Here is a 23437-nt window from a genome sequence, read left to right on the forward strand (position 1 = left end):
TGACCTCTTGATGGATGTTTGGGTTGTTTCCATTTCTTTTCTTTTCTTTTTTTAAATATTGTTTTAGTTGTTGATGGACCTTTATTTTATTTATTTTATTTTTATGTGGTGCTGAGAATTGAACGTAGTGCCTCACACGTGCTAGGCAAGCGCTCTGCTACTGAGTTACAACCTCAGCCCACTGCATTTCTTGACTATTGAAAATAAAGATGCTGTGAACATGCCTATACTGTTATTTGTATGGACATACAATTTGTTCTGTCAGATAAATACTTGAGTGGAATGGCGAGATCATGTGTTAGGTATTCGTTAAGTTTTTAAGTAGCACCAAAGTGTTCTGAAGTAGTATACAATTTTACATTTCAACCAGAAGTGTATAATAATTCCAGTTGCTCCATGTCCTTGCCAATAGTGACTATTAAATTTTAGCCATTTTAATAGACATGTTATAGAATCTCATTCTGCCCTTAATTTTTATTTTTCTAATGACTGGTGATGCTGAACATCTTTTCATGTACCTGTTTGCCATACTTATAACTTCTTTGGTGAAGTTGTTCTTTTGTTTGTGTTTAATTTTTTTTTAATTGTTGAGTTTAAAGAGTTCTTTATATATTCTTCACATATTCTGGTATCAAGTTCTTTGTTATATATTTGACTTGCAGGTGTTTTCTCAAAGTCGGTGGCTTGTTTCATTCTCTTAACAGTACCTTTTGGAGAACAGAAATTCCTAATTTTGCATTCAAACTTATCATCTTTTTCTTTTGTGGATTTTTTGTTGCATCCAGAAATCATTTGCATAACGGAGAACCCAAGGTTTACTTCTAGTATTGTTATAACTTTAGGTTTTGTATTTAGGTGGATGGTCTATTGTGAATTGATTTTTATATATGATATGAAACATGGATTTAGGTCATATTTTCTGCATGTGGATATCTAGTTGTTTTAACACAGTTTGTTGAAGGGACTATCCTTTTTCACTAAATAACTTTGCACCTGTGGTCAAAAGTGAATTGACCATATGATGTATGGGCCTATTTCTGGACATTTGTTCATTGATCTATTTGTCTATTTTTTTAAAAAGTATTTTTTAGTTGTAGATGAACATAATATCTTTATTTATTTATTTATTTATATGTGGTGCTAAGGCTCGAACTCAGTGCCTTGCATGTATGAGGCAGCTGATGTACTACTGAGCTACAACTCCAGCCCCTATTTGTTTATCTTGATGCCAGCATCAGGCTATTTCATTATCGTAGCACTATAAAAGTCTGGAAATTATAGAATGTAAGACATCTAAGTTTGTTCTCTTTCAAAATTGGTTTGGCTGTAGGTCCTTTGCATTTTCATAAAAGTTTTAGAATCAAAATGTCAGTTTCTGCAAAGAAAAGAAAAGTCTGCTGGGATTTTGATTGGGAGTGTATTGAATCTCTAGGTCAGTTATGGAAAAATTGACATGTTAGCAGTATTGAGCTTTGTGATCCTCTCGGATATGTATATTTCCATTTATTTAAATCTTCTTTATTTTCTCTCAATAATACTTTATTAGTTTTTGGTATATAAATCTATGTACTTTTCTCAGATTTATCTCTAGGTCATAGGTTTTGATGATATTGTGAATGTTAATTGCTTTAAAATTCTGAGTTTCTGATTGCTTATTGCCAGTAAAAATAGACTTCTTTATATCAATCATGTATCCTGCAACTTTGTTAAACTCATTACTTCTAATAGCTTTTTTCTCCCATTATATACTTTTATGTAGATGATCATGTTACTGGTGAATAAAGATAGTGTTGAACTTTTCCTGTCCAATTTGGAAGAAAATTCCAATTCTTTCTTGCTTGCTTTATTGCTGTGGCTAGAAGCTCCAGTTCAGGTTGAATAAAAGTGATGAGAGTAGGCATTCTTGCATTGTTCTTGATCTTAGGGAGAAAACATTCAGTCTTTGATCCTTAAATATGATGTAAATTCTAGGGTTTTTGTATATGCCCTTAGTCACATTGAGAAAGTTCCCTTTTTTGCCTTTCTTGATGAGATTTTTACCAGAAATAGATGATGTATTTTAGCACGTACTTTTTCTGCTTATAATGAGATGATAAGATTTTGGGGGTATGCTGATTTGATGAGTTATATTAACTCCACACCCCACACCACTGGTTGATTTTTTAAGTGTTAAGCCAACCTTGAATTCCTGGCATACACGGTGCGTGGTCACAATGGGAGTTAACATCTTTTTAGTGTATTATTGAATTTGGTGTACTAAAACAATTACATCTATGTTCAAGAGGGACATTGGTCTGTAATTTTCTTTTCTTACTATGCTTTTTATCTGATTTTGGAGTAAGGAATGATAATGCTGATCTCATAAAACGTGTTGGGAAGTATTCCCTCTTTGATATCTGGGAAGTGTTTACATAGGAGTATGTAGAATTAAAAAATTATTTGTTCGGAGATCCAAGATGGTGGACTAGAGGGAGGCTGTGTTCCTTGTCGCTCTGTAACTCCAGTTTCAAGCAGAGGATATCTATTTCTTGGTAAGGCAGTTTTTGCTGCTTATGGATCCCCTGCTGTTTACCCCATTTGTCTGCTGTGATGACCTGCAGTCTGCGAGCATATCAATGCCCTTTTTGAGTGCAGATTGCTCACTGACAGGCGCCTATCATCCGCCATTTGCCTGCCTCTCACCTGTCCATCGCCTGCCTTACACCTATCCATCACCCAATGCACGAGGTTCACCTCCCGATTCTCCGACAACAGTCAGCAAACTGATCGCCGACCACCAGTGGAGCACCAGCTGCCTGCTGTTGCCTGGAAGTTCACTGTTACAGTACCTGCAGGTTTGATTACACGTGGCTGCTGCCATTTTGAGACAACAGCCAGGCCCCATAGGACCCCTGGCCAGACTGACTGAGCCCCCTCTCCAGGATCCCTTAGCCCGAACAATCACTTCCTGCCTCTGGGACCCTCACATCGACTGACTGCTCCCTGCTGCCAGGACCCCCAGACCAACTGACTGCGCCCTATCACCGGGACCCCAGACTGACTGATTGCACCTGGCCTCCGGGATTCCCCAACCACACCAAACACACCCGACCTCCAGGACCCCTGCCTGACCAACCGCACCCCGACTCCAGGACCTCCAGCTGATCACGTCCACACTCTGAGCTGCAGCTCCCCATTTGCCAACACTTTGGAAGCCAGAGTGGCCGTCTTGGATAATCCTGGAAGCCAGAGCTCCCATCTTTAGACGCTTGCTGGAGACTTGAAGCTCATTGTCAGGTACCTCTCATGCATCAGGCTACTGAAGACTGGGAGATTTCATTACTATATGACTGTTACACTGTCTTTCTTGTTATACTGTCTTTCTTGTTATACTGTTATACTGTAATTCTTTCTTCTCGTTATTAAAAAATTTTGTTTTTATTTCTTCACTTTTCTTGTTCTCTTTTCCTTTTGTTTACCTGTTCCCTCAGAGTCTCTTTCTCCCTTTTTTGCATGCTAACATCCAATTTCTTTTGATTACACTCTCACCCTTTCTCTTATCTAGAACTTCTATATATTCTTTTCTTATCCCTTTAACAGCCACATTCTACATCCCTCTGCATCTTCTTTGTCTTCCATTAGAAACTGCAGACCTTATTGCAAATCTGTTTGTTTTACTGAAGATAATATTTGAACTCATTCTGTTTATTGTGACAATATTGTTATTGTCCTTGTAGGGGCTATTTGGTCTAGGATTGCATAGTGTCTGAATTGGGCACTGCTAATATTGATCTCCCCTTAAAGAAAGGGTTTTGGAAACCTATAAGGCCACTATAAGCCTATAGGGGGAAATCTGCAATACCCCAGATCTGCACTGCTAGAGGGGAAGATACATGAACAACATGAAAAAACAAGGGAAGACAATGATCCAAACAAATCTAGATTCTATAGTAATACAACCCAATGACAGTATGTTAGAAGAAATGTCAGAAAAGGACTTCAGATTATAAATGATTAAGATGATTCGCGAAGCAGAGGATGAGATAAGAGAGCAAATGCAGGCAATAAATGATAATACCAATAAGCTGAAAGAGCACCTGCAGGAAGCAAAAGATCATTTCAACAAAGAGATAGAGATTCTCAAAATAAACCAAACGGAAATCCTTGAAATGAAGGAGACAATAATCCAAATAAAAAACTCAATGGAAAGCATCACCAACAGACTAGACCACTTGGAAGACAGAACCTCAGACAATGAAGACAAAATATTTAATCTTGAAAATAAAGTTCTCCAAACAGAGAAGATAGTAAAAAATCATGAACAGAATCTCCAAGAACTATGGGACATCATGAAAAGACCAAATTTAAGAACTATTGGGATTGAGGAAGGCACAGAGATACAAACCAAAGGAATGAACAACCTATTCAATGAAATAATATCAAAAAATTTCCCAAGCCTGAAGAATGAAATGGAAAATCAAATACAAGAGGCTTACAGAACACCAAATGCACAGAATCACAACAGATCCACACCAAGACACATTATAATGAAAATGCCTAACATTCAAAATAAAGAGGATTTTGAAGGCCGCGAGAGAAAAACATAAGATTACATATAGGGGGAGACCAATACGGATAGCAGCAGACTTCTCAACCCAGACTCTAAAAGCTAGAAGTGCCTGGACCAACATATTTCAAGCTCTGAAAGAACATGGTTGCCAACCAAGAATCCTATACCCAGCAAAACTAACCTTCAGATTTAAAGATGAAATAAAAACCTTCCATGATAAACAAAAGTTAAAAGAATTTACAAATAGAAAAAGCATGCACTACAGAATGTTCTCAACAAAATATTCCATGAGGAGGAAATGAAAAACAACAATGGAGGTCAGCAAAGGGAGGAACTACCTTAGAGAAAAACCACTCAAAGGAGAAACCAAGCCAACTTAAAAACCAAAAATAAGCCAAATGACTGGGTATACAAATCATATCTCAATAATAACCTTGAACGTTAATGGCCTAAACTCATCAATCAAAAGACATACACTGGCAGAATGGATTAAAAAGAAAGACCCAACAATATGCTGCCTACAAGAGACTTATCTCATAGAAAAAGACATCCACAGACTAAAGGTGAAAGGATGGGAAAAAACCTACCACACACATGGACTCAGTAAAAAAGCGGGGGTTTCCATCCTTATATCAGATAAAGTGGACTTCAAGCCAAAGTTAGTCAGAAGGGAGAAAGAAGGACATTTCATACTGCTTAAGGGAACCATAAATCAGGAAGACATAACGATAGTAAATATTTATGCCCCAAACAATGGTGCATCCCTGTACATCAAACAAATCCTTCTCAATTTCGGGAATCACATAGACCACAACACAATAATTCTGGGTGACTTTAACGCACTGCTGTCACCACTAGATAGATCTTCCAAACAAAATCCAATCAAAGAAACCACAGAACTCAATAACACAATCAATAACCTAGACTTAATAGACATATATAGAACATTCCATCCATCAACAAGTGGATTCACTTTGTTCTCAGCAGCACATGGAACCTTCTCGAAAATAGACCATATGTTCTACCACAAAGCAGCCCTTAGGAAATGCCAAAAAATAGAGATACTGCCTTGTGTTCTATCAGATCATAATGGACTGAGAGTAGAAATCAATGACAAAATGAAAAACAGAATCACCCCAACACCTGGAGACTAAATAATATGCTATTGTATGAAACATGGATAACAAAAAACATCAGGGAGGAGATAAAAAAATTCTTAGAGATCAATTAGAACGACGATACAACATATCAAAATCTCTGGGACACTATAAAAGCGGTACTAAGAGGAAAATTCATTGCATGGAGCGCATTCCAGAAAAGAATGAAAAGTCAACAACTAAATGTCCTAACATTACAGCTCAAAGCCCTAGAAAAAAGAAGAACAGAATAACAGCAAAAGAAGTAGAAGACAGGAAATAATTAAAATCAGAGCTGAAATCAATGAAATTGAAACAAAAGAAACTATTCAAAAAATTGACAAAACAAAAAGTTGGTTCTTTGAGAAAGTAAACAAAATAGACAAACCCTTAGCCACACTAACAAAGAGAAGGAGAGAGAAGACTCAAATTACTAAAATACATAATGCAAAAGGAAATATCACAACAGACACCACTGAGATACAGAACATAATGAAAATCTGTATTCCAACAAAATAGAAAGTACCGAAGACATTGACAAATTTCTAGAGACATATGCTCCTCCCAGACTGAACCAGGAGGACATATACGATTTAAACAGATCAATATCAAGCAATGAAATAGAAGAAGCCATTAAAAATCTACCATCCAAGAAAAGCCCAGGACCAGATGGATTCTCAGCCGAGTTCTACAAGACCTTCAAAGAACTCATTCCAATACTTCTCAAAGTATTCCAGGAAATAGAAAAGGAGGGTACCCTACCAAACTCATTCTATGAAGCTAATATCACCCTCATACCCAAACCAGGAAAAGACACATCAAGGAAAGAAAATTTTAGACCAATATCCTTGATGAATATAGATGCTAAGATCCTTAACAAAATATTGGCAAACCGTATCCAAAAACATATTAAGAAAATTGTGCACCATGATCAAGTGGGGTTCATCCCTGGAATGCAAGGATGGTTCAACATTCTTAAATCAATAAACGTAATCCATCATGTCAATAGACTTAAGGATAAGAATCATATGGTTATTTCAATTGACGCAGAAAAAGCATTCGACAAAATACAATACCCTTTCATGCTCAAAACACTAGAAAAAATAGGGATAGTAGGAACATACCTGAACATTGTAAAGGCTATTTATGCTAAGCCCATGAAACATCATTCTTAATGGAGAAAAACTGAAACCATTCCCTTTAAAAACAGGAACAAGACAGGGATGTCCTCTTTCACCACTTCTATTCAACGTTGTCCTCGAAACTCTAGCCAGAGCAATTAGATAGACTAAAGAAATTAAAGGGATACGAATAGGAAAAGAGGAACTTAAGCTGTCACTATTTACGGATGACATGATTCTATATTTAGAGGATTTAAAAAACTCCTCCAGAAAACTTCTAGACCTCATCAATGAATTCAGCAAAATAGCAGGCTATAAAATCAACACACATAAATCTAAAGCATTTTTATATGCAAGCGACAAAACAGCTGAATGGGAAATGAGGAAAACAACTCCATTTGCATTGGCCTCAAAAAAAATAAAATACTTGGGTATCTATCTAACCAAAGAGGTGAAAGATCTCTACAATGAAAACTACAAAACATTGAAGAAAGAAATTGAGGAAGACCTTAGAAGATGGGAAGATCTCCCATGTTCTTGGATAGGCAGAATTAATATTTTCAAAATGGCCATACTACCAAAAGTGCTATACAGATTTGATGCAATTCCAATTAAAATCCCAATGATGTACCTTACAGAAATAGAGCAAGCAATCATGAAATTCATCTGGAAGAATAAGAAACCCAGAATAGCTAAAGCAGTCCTTGCAGGAAGAATGAAGCAGGGGGTATTGCAATACCAGAACTTCAACTATACTACAAAGCAATAGTAACAAAAACAGCATGGTATTGGCACCAAAATAGACAGGTAGATAAATGGTACAGAATAGAGGACACGGTCACAAACCCAAATAAATACAATTTTCTAATACTAGACAAAGGTGCCAAAAATATGCAATGGAGAAAAGATAGCCTCTTCAACAAATGGTGCTGGGAAAACTGGAAATCCATATGCAACAGAATGAAACTAAATCCCTATCTCTCACTCTGCACAAAAATCAACTCACAATGGATCAAGGAGCTTGAAATCAGACCAGAGACCCTGCATCTTATAGAAGAAAAAGTAGGTCCAAATCTTCACCTAGTTGGCTTAGGTTCAGACTTCCTTAACAGGACTCCCATAGCATAAGAAATAAAAGCAAGAATAAACAACTGGGATAGATTCAAACTTAATAGCTTTCTCTCAGCAAAGGAAAGTATCAGCAATGCGAAGAAAGAGCCCACAGAGTGGGAGAAAATCTTTGCCACTCATACTTCAGATAGAGCACTAATTTCCAGAATATATAGAGAACTCAAAAAACTCTACACAAAGAATACAAATAACCCAATCAACAAATGGGCTAAGGATATGAATAGACACTTCACAGAAGAAGATCTACAAGCAATCAACAAACATATGAAAAAATGTTCACCATCTTTAGTAATAAGAGAAATGCAAATCAAAACTACACTAAGATTCCATCTCACCCCAATTAGAATGGCGATTATCAAGAATACAAGCAACAATAGGTGTTGGAGAGGATGTGGGGAAAAAGGTACACTCATACATTGCTGGTGGGACTACAAATTAGTACAGCCACTCTGGAAAGCAGTGTGGAGATTCCTTAGAAAACCTGGAATGGACCTACCATTTGACCCAGCTATCCCACTCCTTGGCCTATACCCAAAGGACTTAAAATCAGCATACTACAGAGATACAGCCACATCAATGTTCATAGCTGCTCAATTCACAATAGCCAGACTGTGGAACCAACCTAGATGCCCTTCAATTGATGAATGGATAAAGAAACTGTGGTATATATATATACAATGGAATATTATTCAGCTATAAAGAATAATAAAATTATGGCATTTGCAGGCAAATGGATGAAATTGGTGAATATCATGCTAAATGAGATAAGCCAATCTCAAAAATCCAAAGGACGAATGATGTTGCTGCTAAGCAGATGATGACACATAATGGGGGGTGGGAGGGTGGCAAGAATAGAGGAAGGAGGGATTGTATAAAGGGAAAATAGGGGTGGGAGGGGTGGGGGAAGGAAAAAATAACAGAATGAATCAAACACCATTACCCTATGTAAATGTATGATTATGCAAATGGTATGCTGTTACTCCATGTACAAACAGAAACAACATGTATCCCATTTGTTTACAATAAAAATCAATAAAAAATATTATTTGTTCTTTTTAGTTTTATATGACAGTAGAATGCATTTTGACATACTACGTGGAGTATAACTTCCCCTTCTTGTGGTTGTATATGATGTGGAGATTCACCGGTCATGTATTCATATATGAACATAGGAAAGTAATGTCTGATTCATTCTACTGTCTTTCCTATTCCCATCTGCCCTGCTTTCCCTTCTTTCCCCTTTGTCTAATCCAAAATATTTTTCTTCCCTCTCCCCCACCTCTTATTGTGTGTTAGCATCCTCATGTGAGAGAGAACCTTCAGCCTTTGGTTTTTTGGCTTATTTCACTTAGCTTGATAGTCTCAGTTCCATTCATTGACCAGCAAATGCTGTAATTTCCTTCTTCTTTTTGGCTGAATAATATTTCATTATGTATGTGTACCACATTTTCTTTATCCATTCATCTTTTGAAGGGCACCTAGTTTGGTTCCATAGTTTAGCTGTTGTGAATTGAGCTGCTATAAACATTAATGTGGCCACGTCACTGAAGTATGCTGTTTTTCAGTCCTTTGGGTATATGCCGAGGAGTAGGATAGCTGGGTCAAATGGTGGTTCCATTCCAAGTTTTCTGTGGAATCTCAACACTGCTTTCCAGAGTGTCTGCACCAATTTGCAGTCCCACCACTTCCTCGCCAAGATTTATTGTTGTGTTGTATTCTCAATAATTGATAATTGCCATTCTGACTGGTGTGAGATGAAATCTGATTGTTTTAATTTGCATTTCTCTAATTACTAGTGATGTTGAACATTTTTTCGTTTATTTGTCGACTGATCGTATATCTTCTTCTGTGAAGTGTCTGTTCAGTTCCTTTACCCATTTATTGATTAAGTGAATTTTTTAAAAAATTTAATTCCATGGTTGGTATTGAACCCAGGGGCACTCTACCACTGAAGTACACCCAGCCCTTTTGTCTTATTTTTGAGACAGGGTATGGATGGATTGCCCAGGGATTTCTTAAATTTGCAATTCTCCTGCTTTAGCCTCCCTAGTAGCTGGGATTGCAGGCACATTGCACCTGGCTTGTCCTTTCTAATTTCTTAAGGTAGAAGCTGAGGTCACTGAATTGAGACCTTTGTTTTTTAGGATATATAGGGGATTAGTAGTGTACATTTCTACATATTCTTAGTGGCATCCCACATGTTTTGACATGTATTCTTGTTTTCATTTAGTTCAAATTACTTTATTTCCCACTTGATTTCTTTGAATCATGAATTACTCATAATTGTATTAATTATTTTACACATTTTAAGAGAGTCTTTTTCTATCTCGTTAGTAATTTCTATTTTACATCCATTGTGGTCAGTTACATGTATGGAAACCTTTTAAAATTTATTGATTCCTGTTTTGTGGCCCTAAATATGGTCTTTCTTGGTAAATGTTTTATGTACACTTGAAAAGAATGTATATTCTGTCATTATGTATTTTATAAGTGTCACTTAGGTTGTCCATGATGTTGTTTAAGGTTTTGTCATTCTTACTGATTTTCTGTCTGCTTGCTCTATCAGTTGTTAAAAAGGGTTTTTGGGAATCTCAGGAGTGACTGGATGTGCTTCTTCAATTATGTTCTCATTTTTAAATTTTCTTTGATTTTTTTTTATTCATTCAAATATTCATTGAGCAGCTAAGGAGATACAAAGGTGATTAAAACATGGTCCAAGAGATGATGAGGCATATATGCATAAGTAAGAGAGCAATATATAAGGTTTGTAAATCGGATGATGGCCAAAAAGGGATCAGACCAAAAGCAACTAAACAGAACTTTATGGGATCAGCTCTTGGGCAAGATTCACCAGTCCACCAAGGTAAAGGGCCCTATGGCTTGGGCGGGGAGGCCTTTTTGTAGTCCAGGATAGGTGGGGGAAGGCTTGAGGGTTTAGTGTCCCTGGAGTTGGCGGAGATCCTGCAGGGACTTGTGTTCCTCTGGGATTGACTGGGGACTCTGTTGATTGACTGGTGGTTGCAAGATGCCACTAGGTTTTTTCTGTTGTCATTTGATTGGTTGTTCTTTGCCCTTCCCCATCCAGCCATCTCAGACCACTCTAAAAAGGTTCACTGAATTCACAGCAGTCAAAAGTGCTTTAGGAAATCAAGAGAGATTGTTTCCAGCCTGCAAGTGGGTGTGGGTGGCAAATCAGGAAAGGGAATTGAGATTAAAATAGAAGACTTAGCCTGAATTGTTGATGATACTCAATATGGACTATATTTGCCTCTCCTTTTCCTTTCTCCCCATCTTTGGGCTTAATTTACCAGTAGTGCCCAGGACTGTTCAATGTGCTTTTTCTATACGTGCTTGCATTTTTGCTTTAATGTCTTCTATAGAACTAGGTCCTTTTGGTGTTTAAGGAGTTTTTTCCCGTTTTTTTTTTTTTTTTTTTTTTTTTTTTTTTCCGGAAGGATTCTTGATCTTGGTGTTGATGGGTTTTGATGGTTTTGAGTCTTTTCCATTCTGGTTTGATTTTTGTGCATTTTTGGCTGGCCATCTTCAGTTTCCTCATCATCAAAATCATCATCGTTGCCTTTATCAGCAGCAAGTTTTACTCTTTTGGAGAACCTTGCTACCACCTCCAGGGGCAGATTGCTTTCCAGATACACTTAAAAGAGTTTTACATCCTCCTCCTCTTCTTCTCCTGACTCTGCATCTTCCTCCACAGCTACTAAGTGCTGCCCACCAATATGCACAGGCCCTGAACTGCATTTCAACCTTGAGACCACAGGTGGTGTGCAGACATTTTCAATGTTGCAATGTTACTTTAATTGAACTGCCTTCATGATTCATTACCTCTGCTTCAACAATGTGCAATTCATCCTTTGCAACAGCCCCTAAACTGACCATTCTTAACTATAACTGGTGCTCATTTTCATCATTATCCACCTTAAAGTGATAATCTTTGTCAGCCTTTAGCTCACAACTGAAAAGATAGTTCTGGGGCCTCAAGAGGCTCATGCCCATATCTATAGAGTCTTCCTTGGGGTGGTAGCACACACTTAGGTGGGTGAGAAGGTGGATAGAAAATAGACTGCTGCCCTAGAGAAGAGACTTGCAGCCGAATCATGAAAGGGCTCTAGCTTTGATTTTGCACTTAACCACTTTAGTAGTTTTTACAATGCAACTCATTTTAAGTTGTTTTCCTTTAAGACAAGGAAGATTGGGAGGAATTAGAACTTAATGATAGGATTTCAAGTTTCTATTAAAAGTTTTGAATCATTTATGTCAGTATTTGAATTAAAGGAATTCCTATGTCTTTTTGGGTTTGCTTATTGAAATATGAATGTGTGTCTTTTATTTTTATTTATTTATTTCAACTGGGGGTTGAACCCAGGGTATCTACCACTGAGCTACACATCCAGTCTGAGATTTATAGGTTTGTCCTATTTATCTCTTTATAAGATTTTAGTTTTATCCTTTAAAAAACAAGGGGGAAGATGAAACCTATTTTTGAAGAAGAGTACAAAAGGATTTTTCTACTTTTTTTTGGCTTTGAGACCTTTTTTTTCTGTTTTAATGGCATAAAATTTACATTATAAATGAAAGACAGGAACATGCTATTGATTCTACATTCTGTAATCGCTTATAAATTTTGCACAGATTTTTAAAAAATGGTAGTAATTTTTGTAGTTTCATCTCACTTCTCTTTTTCCGTTTGACCTCTTAATTTTCAGCCCCACTTGAAATGAATTACCTGAACCGGGGGACTGAGTTTGCTCCTGGCAAACAGAATTAATGGATTATTTTTCGAAAGGGGCAGAAAACTCCAACAAAAAAGTGTGTCTTAGATGCGCAGGGCTTATTGAGAATAAAGGAAAGTGCATTTGTGGGGAGAGGGTAAAATGAAAATGTAAGAATGTAGGCTTGTTTGTTTGACTTTTTATTTTGAAATAATTATAGATTCACAGGAAGTTACAGAAATAGCACCGAAGTGTTCTATTAACCCTTTACCCAGTTTTTTCCAACATGTTATGTTATATGCTATAGTATCAAAACCTGGAAATTGATAATTGTATAGTATTTAAATTGGATAACAGAGCATTTTTGCTGTTTTGGAGGATGGGGAGTGGGTACCAGGGATTGAACTCAGGGTCACTTAACCACTGAGCCATATTCCCAGCCCTATTTTGTATTTTATTTAGAGACAGTGTCTCACTGAGTTGCTTAGCACCTCACTTTTGCTGAGGCTGGCTTTTAATTCTCAATACTCCTGCCTCATCCTCCCGAGCCGCTGGGATTACAGGTGTACACCACTGTGCCTGGCACTTTTTTGGATTTTATATATACTTGTGTTTGTATGTTTGTGTGTGGGTGTATGTAGTTTATATAACTTGATTACCTGTGTAGGTTTGTGTGCCAACCACCACCACAATCAACATAAGAACTGTTCCCTTATTATTAAAGAAGACCCTTATGTTATACTTGTGTATTTGCATTCCACCTGTCCTTGTCCCCTTGCAACCATTAATCAATGTTTTCCTTCTTCATGTAAATATTACATAAATGGAACCATATAGCATATAACCTTTTGAAATTATCTTTTTAAGGTAAACACAGTGCTTTTGAGCTCTATCCAAATTATTGCATGTGCTGCTGGGGGTGTAACTCAGTGGTATTCACTTGTCTAGCATGGGTGAGGCTACTGGTTCAATCTGTAGCATTAAAAAACCCCACAAGCAGACCACAACAGCAACAACAACAACAACAACAAAAAACCCACACGAATTATTGCATGTATCTACAGTTCCTTCTCTACTTTGTTTTGTGGTATTCCATTGTAGGACTATGCTATCATCTGTTTATCCACCAACATGCTGATAAAATGGATTTTAAAAAAGAAAGTTATTAAAGTTTTAAGGCTTCTGTATATATTCTAGATACAAATGATTTGTTGGATATGTAATTTGCAAATATCTTTTCCTAGTCTGTTCTTTGATTTTTAAATTATTTTTAACTGGGTCTTTTCCAGAGTAAAAATCTTTAATTTTCATGTTCATTTTATCATTTTTTTTTTCTTTTAGATTTGCTTTTGGTGTCATCTCTTAGAACTCTTCATCTGTCCCTAGGTCTTAAAGATTTTTTCCCCTATATTTTCTTATAAGAAATATAGTTTAATATCTTTCTTTAAATCCATGATCCATTTTAAATTACTTTTTGCATATGGTGTGAGGTATAGGTCAAGATTTATTTATTCAGCCTATGGTTGTGCAGTTGTTCTAGAATAACTTACTGAAAAGTCTGTCCTGCATTGAATATCTTTAGCATTTTTGTTGAAAATCAATTGGACAGAGCTGGGGTTGTAGCTCAGTGACAGAGGGCTTGCTTAGAACATGTGAGGCACTGGGTGGGGCACTGTGTCCGTCTACGACTAAAAAAAATACTTTAAAAAATCAATTAGACATATATGTGGTGGTTTGGTTCTGGTTTCTCTTTTTTGTTCCATTGACCTAGGGGATTACCATTTTGCCAATACCACACTGTTTTGATTACTGTACAATATTTTAAGTCTTACCATCAGGTATAGTGATTCTTTACTCTTTATTTCCATCAGGTAAAGTGATTTTTTATTCTTTATTTCCAAATTGTTTTTGCTACTCTAGTTTCTTTCCCTTTCCATATAAATTTTAGCCTAAGTTGTTTAAATCTGCAGAAAGTCCTTTAATTGTTTGATATAAATTGTATTAAGCCTATAGATAAGTGTAATAGGAAAAACAAAATTGCTTATCTTACTGTCATATTCACCACAACACAGAACAGTTCTGATGAAGATTTTTGGGGGGTTTTCCTAATATTCCAACTAACTCTCCAGGATTGGACACTAGCTGAGTGGCCTAAAATTTAACTCAACTGACACTGGCTACCTAGAGTTAGCATTAAATCCCACAGGTTAAGGCCCAGTTCAGGATTCTCTACTTCAGATGCCAATCTCAAGCCTCATGACTCCCTCCTTGAGTTTGATAATTTAGTAGGATGGCTCACAGAACTCAGGGAAACATGTTTTTTTTTTTTTTTAATAGGAAAAAAAAAAATTTATTGTATAAGATTGCTATTTAGGGACTGGGGTTGTGGTTCAGTGTTAGAGCACTTGCCTGGCATGAAGGAGGCACTGGGTTTGATCCTCAGCCACATTAAAAAAAAAAAAAGAAATAAAGATATTGTGTATTAAAAAAAAAAAAAAAAAGATTGCCATTACTATCTCCCTAGCTGCCTACGTCAGTGACACTATCCACAAACGAGCTACTTACTGACAAGAACTATTATCAAAGTATGTTAAAAACAGGCCTGATGAGTAACTATGAGAACAAAGCTATTTAAAAAGGATGTTTTAACAATTTATTGTCTACAGCAATTAAAAATCGTCAAGCATGTATTTTTCCACATAATTATTGTTTATCAATATCAAATAAAATTTTCAGTTTGCTATTCCTTTTCTTGAAAAACTCTTCATTTTTTCCTTCCACAATGTTGTATGCCACACCTTTGAGGAAAAGATGTATTTCTGAATACCATAGCAAAAGGACTGGAGCGTTCACTGACAGGTACCGTGTTACATGTCAAATGCGATCCTAGTTTTCTGCAGTCATCTTCTATGACAAGGTTTTGGAAAGCTTTTGTTCCAGTGACCTCCATACATCTTCAAAACTCACTGGATATTGCACCTCGAAGAACCCGGCAACGGGCACGCGAGCTCTTCTGCCACCCGACCGCCATTTCGAAACGCCTTCCACTCTCCGCGGCTGCGCGGAAAGGGAAACATGTTTACCAGTTGTTTTATGAAGGATACAGCAACTGACAAAGAGGCACATAGAGTGAGGTATGGGGAAGATTGTGGTGCTTTTGTGCCTTTTCTGGGCACATTATCCTCTAGACATTGCTGTGTTCAGCATCCCCAAAACTCTCTGAATCCTTCATGGATTTTTATGGAAGCTTCAGTCATGTAGGCATGATTGATAATTAACACAGTCTCTAGCCCCCTCTCCCTATCCTGGACTGGTACCCAGTCCCCATCTAGAAGCCCAGAAAGAAGCACTTTATTACAACAAAAGACATTTAGCACGTCAGGAACTGGAATGAAGACAAAAATAGGTATTTCTTATTATAAATCACAATACCACAGTAAGTTTTGGGAGAATGGTGTTTTACTCATAAGCACAGTATGTCTCTCAATTTATTTAGATTTTTTATGGACACGTTATAATTTTCAATATGTATGCCTCGTGTATGTTTTGTTAGATTTCTACCTTTTTCTTCTCCTTATGTTTTCTGTTCCTTGCCAGGAGAAATCTCAGTCCCTCAGCTTTGGTAACGTTTTCAGATGGGGCTGAAAATTAAGAAGTTAAATGGAAAAAAGAAGTGAAATGAAACTTTTTTGAGAATTATAAATGGTTTTATATTTAGTTTTCACTTGTTTGTTTTTAGTACAGAGAAATATGGTTCATACTGTGTGTTGATCTTATATCCTGTGTTTGCTAATAACCCCATTTGTTTAGAAGTATAGATTCTTTGAGATTTCTACATAGGCAATTATATTATCTTCAAAAAGGACAGTTTTATTTCTTCCAATTTGTATGCCTTTTTAAAATTCTTTACCTACTTTATTGCTTTGGCTATCACTTAGTTTTTGTTTTGTTTGTTTTTGGTACAGGGGATTAAACTCAGGGGCACTTGACCACTGACCACACCCCCAGCCCTATTTTGTATTTTACTTAGAGACAGGGGTTCACTGAGTTGCTTAGCATCTTGCTTTTTCTGAGGCTGGCTTTGAACTTGTGATCCTCTTGCCTCAGCCTCCTGAGCTGTTAGGATGATAGGTGTGTGCCACTGTGCCCAGCTTTACTTAGGTATTTTTAAACACTGAATTTTTATTTTGATGATTGTGACTTCATGAGTTCTATTTGGTACTAGCAATGCTTGCTTTACTTACCTTATCTTTGTGGTTGTAGATGTTTGGTCTCTCTTGGGCTTTGGTTTAAGTTGGATTGATCTTGAGTATGGTTCTATATTTTCCTGAAGACAGGAAAAGCTCTCTTTGTCTTCCAAGCATATACACAATGTAATATAATTATTGTGTCCCCCCTGCCTCCTTCTTCCTTGAGGAGGTAAGCTTCTTGGAAGAGGAGACAGTTCTGAGTATTACACAGCCTGGTTCACAGTAAACTCCAATTGATGTTTGTTGAACAAAATTGAAATGACTAAATGGAACCAATATGTGGCTTTTTCTGTAAGAAGTCTTGGGAAAACCTTTTCTGATGAGTAATACTGTAACTCAAGTTGAATCAGTAATAGTGAGGCTGTTGTGGTTGCATGTGCAATTGCACATGTGATTTTTGACATCAAACATTTTTGTTGATTTTCTTTTCTCCTTTTAATTGTACTGCTCTAGATTCATGTTTATTAACAAGATACTTTATTATTTGAACATTACATGTAATTTGGTTTGGTTCGTTTTGCTTCTGGATATAAAAATTATGCTCTTTTGAAAAGATATCATTATCTTACTGGTTTTAATTTAAGAGAATTCTAAATAGACCAGAGTAAAATAAATGAACAGTTACATTGAGGAGGAGCACAGCAGAATCAGTCCTGGAACAATGTTCTGTATGTTAGTGGGGGAAAAGTTAGCCTCTGTATCTTGTTCTTCATTTGAGTATGCATCAATATGTATGTTGTGGGAACAGTGGACTGGGCTGTGGGGGGAGATGTGCATCATATGTAAGGAATAAACAGGTTATTTATTTTAGATAATACTTAAAATTTTTTTTAGTTGAAAATGGACACATTATGTTTATTTAATTAATTAATTTATTTATTTGGTACTGAGGATAGAACCCAGTGCCTTACAAATGCTAGGCAAGTGCTCTACCACTGAGCTACAACCCCAGCTCTTAGATAATACTTTAGGAAGAGACTTAGTACCTTTTTCTAAGTATTAATTTTATCTTAGTATTAACATAGCTTTTAAATCAATGTATTCAGTGTATTATATATAAAATTTGCATGAAAAGTTTCCGTCAAAATTTTGTTCCCTTATTTATTTAGTACTGGGGATTGCACCCAAGGGTGATTTACTACTGAGCTACAACTTCAGTTCTTTTTTTAAATTTTGAGACAAGGTCTTGTTAAATTGGTGAGGATCTTGCTATGTTGCTGAGGCTAATCTCAAATTTGCACTACTCTTAACTCAACCTTCCAAGTTGCTGAGATTACAGGTGTGTGCCAACCTCACCCAGCCCTGCTTTTTTTTTTTTTTTTCCTCATTGTATTTAAGAGTTATATCTCCAGAATCCCAAATAGCACCTGGTAGGATACTTAATTTGTGGAGCAAGTGACAAAAGTAGGATTACTGTTAAAATATAGTGATTTCCTATGTAATTGAGTAATGACTCTTAACCAAAAGCCTGTGCAAATTATAGAAAATGGTTCCTGTAGGTTATCAGGAAAATCATTGTCTTTTTACCCTGAGGAGCATATTTGTTCTGTATAAAAAGGCCTTCCTATTTGGAAGAAATTTTACTTGACTGATTGAGTCTCTATTTAAGTAACACACAGAAAATAATCTTTGTTGAGAAGATCCAGGTTCTGTTCTTTGGGCTGCGTGCACATGCCATCCTAGACTATGAACAAGCCTGGGAAAATCTCCCTGAGATTGACTACCTCAAGATTTAGGTTTTGTGGAGCCTGGGTTGTAGCTCAGTGGTAGAGTGCTTGCCTGGCATGTGTGAAGACTGGGTTTGATTCTCAACACCACACGTAAATAAATAAATAAAATAAAGATCTATTGACAATTTTAGAAATATATAAAAAAAAGATTTAGGTTTTATAACAGAAATTAACTTTCTCATTGTGCTTACCTTGGCTTGTTTACCATGTAAAAATCCTTAGGACTTTCTGCATAAGGTTACTTATAAGACATTTATTCATGATGTTTTTGACACACAGAAGGAGAATATGTTGAGAAGTATGTAATTGCAAAGTGTTCTGAGAATGTAATTTATGCATATGTTCTTCTATGTTTTAATCTAGTTCTTGCCAAATAGTCCTCTTAATACTAAAATAATGTATAGTAGAAAATTGATGAAAATGCCTGGTTTACTTATCCTTCTTGAACAGGAAACCCTGCTCCATCTGTTGTATTTAGTTAAAACTGCATGTTTTAATAAAAGTATGTGTTGTGGTTTAGATATTAGGTGTCCTGCAAAAGCTCATGTGTAAAACAATGCAGGAAAGTTAAGAGGTGAAATGTTTGGATTATGAGAGTTTTAACCTAATCAGTGCGTTAATCCGTAGAGGGATTAACTGGATGGCAACTGTAGACAGGCAGGTGTGGCAGGAGTAGGTAGGTCATTGGGGGTGTGTCTTTAGGGTATATATTTTGTCCTTGTTGAGTGGAGTTCTTTGCTTCCTGGTGCCATGTCCTTCACCATACTCTTCCACCATGTTCTGCCTCACCTCTAGCCCCAAGAATCAAATTAACCTTCTATGGACTAAGCCCTCTGAAACCATGTGCCCCCAAATAAACTTTTCCTACTCTAATTGTTCTTGATAGGTCTTTTGATCACAGTAGTGAAAAAAGTGACTAAAATAACATAGGTTCAAGTTTCTGTTATACTGACAGGTTACTTTTCCTTCCTGGGTCCTAATTTATTTAGTTATAAAATAGGGGATTTCAGGTAAATTAGCACATCCTCTTATAAATCAGATTTATTTGAAGCAAAATTCACTGGCCCATTAGAATAATTATCAGTCCTTATGTCTAAAACCTCTTCCTGGCTGCTGTGTCTGCTAACCTCCTAATTATTCCATCTGTTTTATGTGAGATTTTGTCCTCAAGCATAAATCGTGCTATTCCTCCTACCTCCTGCTGTTAGCTTTTTTTGTCTTTATCTTTAGCACCACATGGATCTTTCCAACATCCTTGCACAGTTGTTGGAACTCATCATTTCTAGTCCACTTAAGTTCTATGCCTTGTCATTCCTTTGAAATGTTATGTCTTAAAATTGTAACTCTAGTGCCTCCTCACTACAATCTGGCAGTTTCTGTTTCCTCATTTAATTATCCTTTAAATATACCTGTTCTCAGGCTTACCAGCCCCTGTTAGATCCTTCTCCTTCGTTTCTGTCCTTTAATTTTTGCTTCCCCCCTTTTAGCTTAGATTCCATGGTCTGTGAAGTTTTACTTTTTAGTCAGTGTCATAATCTTTTGCCCCATTTTTTTGTTAATTCACATCTGTGTGGCAAAACTTTTTCCTTTGCCTCACTATGATTTGATGAAGCAGATTGGTGGCTCTATAAAATTATAGTGAATGATCTTAGTCATTTTTCACCTCTGTTCATGAGTCCTACTTCTTCCTTAATATATTTTCTAGTTCCCTACATTATCTTTTCAGTTTTCTTTTCTCTTAGTTTTCAGTATCCTTGCTGTCTACTGATTTCCTTCTTATTTCATAAAAAACAACTGCTATGATTTGGAAGCTTCTTTCACTGAAGTTACAGATATTTTGTAACTTGTACCTGTGGGTTTTTTTAAATATATTTTTTAGTTGTTGATGGACCTTTATTTATTTACTTATATGTGGTGCCAAGATTTGAACCCAGGGCTTCACACATGCTAGGCAAGCGTTCTACCATGGAACCACAATCCCAGCCCAGTACCTGTATTTTCTTATAAATATTTTTCCTCCTATCTCTGTTCATGCTCTGAATTCCTTCCCTTTTTTAAAAAAATTTTTTTTAGTTGTTGATGGACTTTTATAAAATTTTTTATGCGGTGCTGAGAATTAAATCTAGTGCCCCTCACACATGCTAGGCAAGTGTTCTACCACTGAGCCACAACCTCAGCCCTTCCCTTTTGTGAAGAATAAGTTTTTGGAGAAGTTTCACTGTGAAGGTAGGAAAGAGTTAAATGGAAACTGGAAGAGTTGTTTAGATTCACTATCTTAATTTCCTGATCTATTCATTCTGCAACTCACTGCCCCTGGACTTCTGCTCCTACCACCCACCCATCTCTAAAGCTGCTCTTAAAAGGTCACTGGTGACTTACAAGCCAGTAAATTCATGGGACGTTCTACGGTGATGGGCCTCCAGGCAGCATTTGTTGCCGGTCAGCACTTCCTGACCACTCTTTTTTCTTGACCTCTTTGATAGCACTAGTTGTCTGGATTTTCCTCCTACCCCTCTTTTAACTTTTCTTGAGTCTCCTGAAATTTAGTCAGTATTTACAAATATTATTTTAAAATTAATATTAAATATTTGCCATATTAGAAGAATGCAAAATTTGTATGAATTTTAAAAACAAAATGAGAGTCTAAATAGTCCAGGTTGTGCAGAAAAGTTTGGGCAGAGAACACACTGCTGTGTCAGAGATCCTGAAAAGGTGAAAATGCATTGATATTTGTCATCTAAATGACTCTTCCAAGCAATCTTATAAAGTAGCCGGCTGTATTTCCTGCTTAGCCACAAAGGATTTGAGGTGAGGAAAGATAGAATTATGTTCAGGAAACAGTGCATTGTTCTTTCTGATTGTAAAGCTAATTTACAGTGAGGTAGTAAAGATAAAATCTATTCTGTGTTGTGGGTGTCCTGAATGCCAAGGGGAGAAGTGGTTTTTTTTTTTTTTTTAATTTGGTTTTTGAAATAGTTAGGACTGGTTGAAGATTTTTAAACTGTGCATAGCACTTTAGTAAAGGGAACCTGTCTTGGCCAGGAGCTGATAATCCTGAAATCCTTAATTTCTGTGACCAGATGGCACTTCCCTGGAAACTTTTCTGCAGTTTTCCCAATGTAACAAATGGAGCCCTCTTCAACATTCCTGTTAACACTTTGTCATACCTTTGATGTGGAACCTCTTGCATTGTATCATCATTACTTGTTTGTATTTGGCTTCTTCATTGGATTTGATCTCTTCTAGGATAGAATTATCTGATTGTGTGTAATGTTGAACTTGGTATTCCTTCTTCACTCCATCTTAGTGGTTGCATAATAAATGGTCCCTGAATTAGTAGATGAATAGTTTGAATTTTGAATTCCTGGTCAGAATGGCTTTTGAAAATACACATTTCTACTGATTATAGGATTGAATGAATTAGAGACTACTCTTGCTTTTCATGTTTTAGTTAATAAAATTATCTTGATACAGAGGTTCTGTGGCTTTAAAAGCCTGTGACTTTGCAGTCACTAATTATACTGTGTAGCAAACCCTATGCAAACCAACTGTCTGTTCAGGTCTTGTTTGTTTTCCCCATAGACATAATCCAGCCGTTACTTGTTTAAAGCAGCAGATGGAGGAAGGAGTCAGGGAGATGTGGATTTATTAGCTCTCACAATGAAAGATCACACTGGTTGTGCTAAGGATTAAAAAATTTCTGCTGAATGAAAGGGAGATGGGTCTTGCTTTCTCTGCTGTTTTCAGCAGTGTGGCTAACTCCTTGTGACTGTAAGTTGTAAGAAGACGAGAAAAAGATCTTGTAAATAGGCCTTCCTTCAGGTTCCAGACCATTGGTTGCAGCTGTCATAATTTTAAGAGGGGCAGCTTTTCTTCATGTGTGCATACCAAATCTGACCCACAGTTACTGCTGTATTTATTTCTTAGGGAATATAACAGGCTAATTCAGGGTTCTTATACATCCTTTATCTGTCAAATTAGGAAATTTGGATAAATATTTCCTCCTTTGCAGAATTAATATTTTTTTGCAGCATGTCCTATAGTTTGAAAAATAATGATTGTGAGTTAGAAGATAATGTATGTAATCCTCTTCCTAAATCACAGTGCTGCTTTACTAACAGTTTTTCTTGTGACTTGTTAGAAAAATCACCAACTTGCATCACTTTTCCCTGGTGTTTACTAGGATTCTGACAATTACTATAGAAGTTGGAAAGTTTAAACATGACTTGTGGATGTGTAAGTGATAGAATCATAATATGAGAGCTAACCTTTCTATCTTGAAATATAAAAAAGTATCTGTTTTTGAACCATGAATTAAAGAGACAAACATCTTTAAACTTAGCTGAAGTCCTACTTTGAAAATGGCAGCCAGTGACCAAAGAAAACAGTTCCGAGATGATTGAAGCTTGAGTGAAATAGGCTTTTTCATGCTGTGCCCTTTCAGAAGTCTGGTGGAATGGGTCGCGTTTCCTGTGACAGCACTGTCAGCGATGAGTAGATGAATGAACCCGTCCATGCTCAGATCTCACAGCACGTGTACTGCCCTCCAAGGACATAAAAGAGCCGCCAAGCCGATCTCAGCAATGATCCAGGCTCCTGAAGAAAGAGGCTTTGGTGCTGTCCAAGATGTGAAGACCAGCACGTCTAGCAATAAAGAAACAAAAGAGCCTGTGACAGTATCGAAAGAATCTGACATTTGCTTTGTCTGTACAAAGGATGAAAGGAATTTTGCCGACTTAGTCAAAACAATAACTGGTTTTGAATCAGTTTGAGCCTAAAAATAGGCATCAGAA

General features: G+C 36.7%; 1 protein-coding gene and 1 pseudogene across 7 annotated transcripts in view; one reads left to right on the top strand and one right to left on the bottom strand.

Moving 5' to 3' along the window:
- The window catches only part of MAST2 (microtubule associated serine/threonine kinase 2), a 265812-nt gene that overhangs the window by 75982 nt on the left and 166393 nt on the right, over positions 1-23437 (top strand). The gene's annotated exons all lie outside the window — the stretch shown is intronic.
- LOC306653874 lies at positions 8836-23160 on the bottom strand (annotated as a pseudogene). Its single transcript has 3 exons — positions 22973-23160; positions 15632-15773; positions 8836-12023 (listed from the first exon to the last, which is right to left on the bottom strand). The product of its transcript is annotated as an uncharacterized misc_RNA (transcript).

Source organism: Sciurus vulgaris (genome assembly GCF_902686455.1).
Source record: "Sciurus vulgaris genome assembly, chromosome: 1".
Classification (NCBI taxonomy): Eukaryota; Metazoa; Chordata; class Mammalia; order Rodentia; family Sciuridae; genus Sciurus; species Sciurus vulgaris.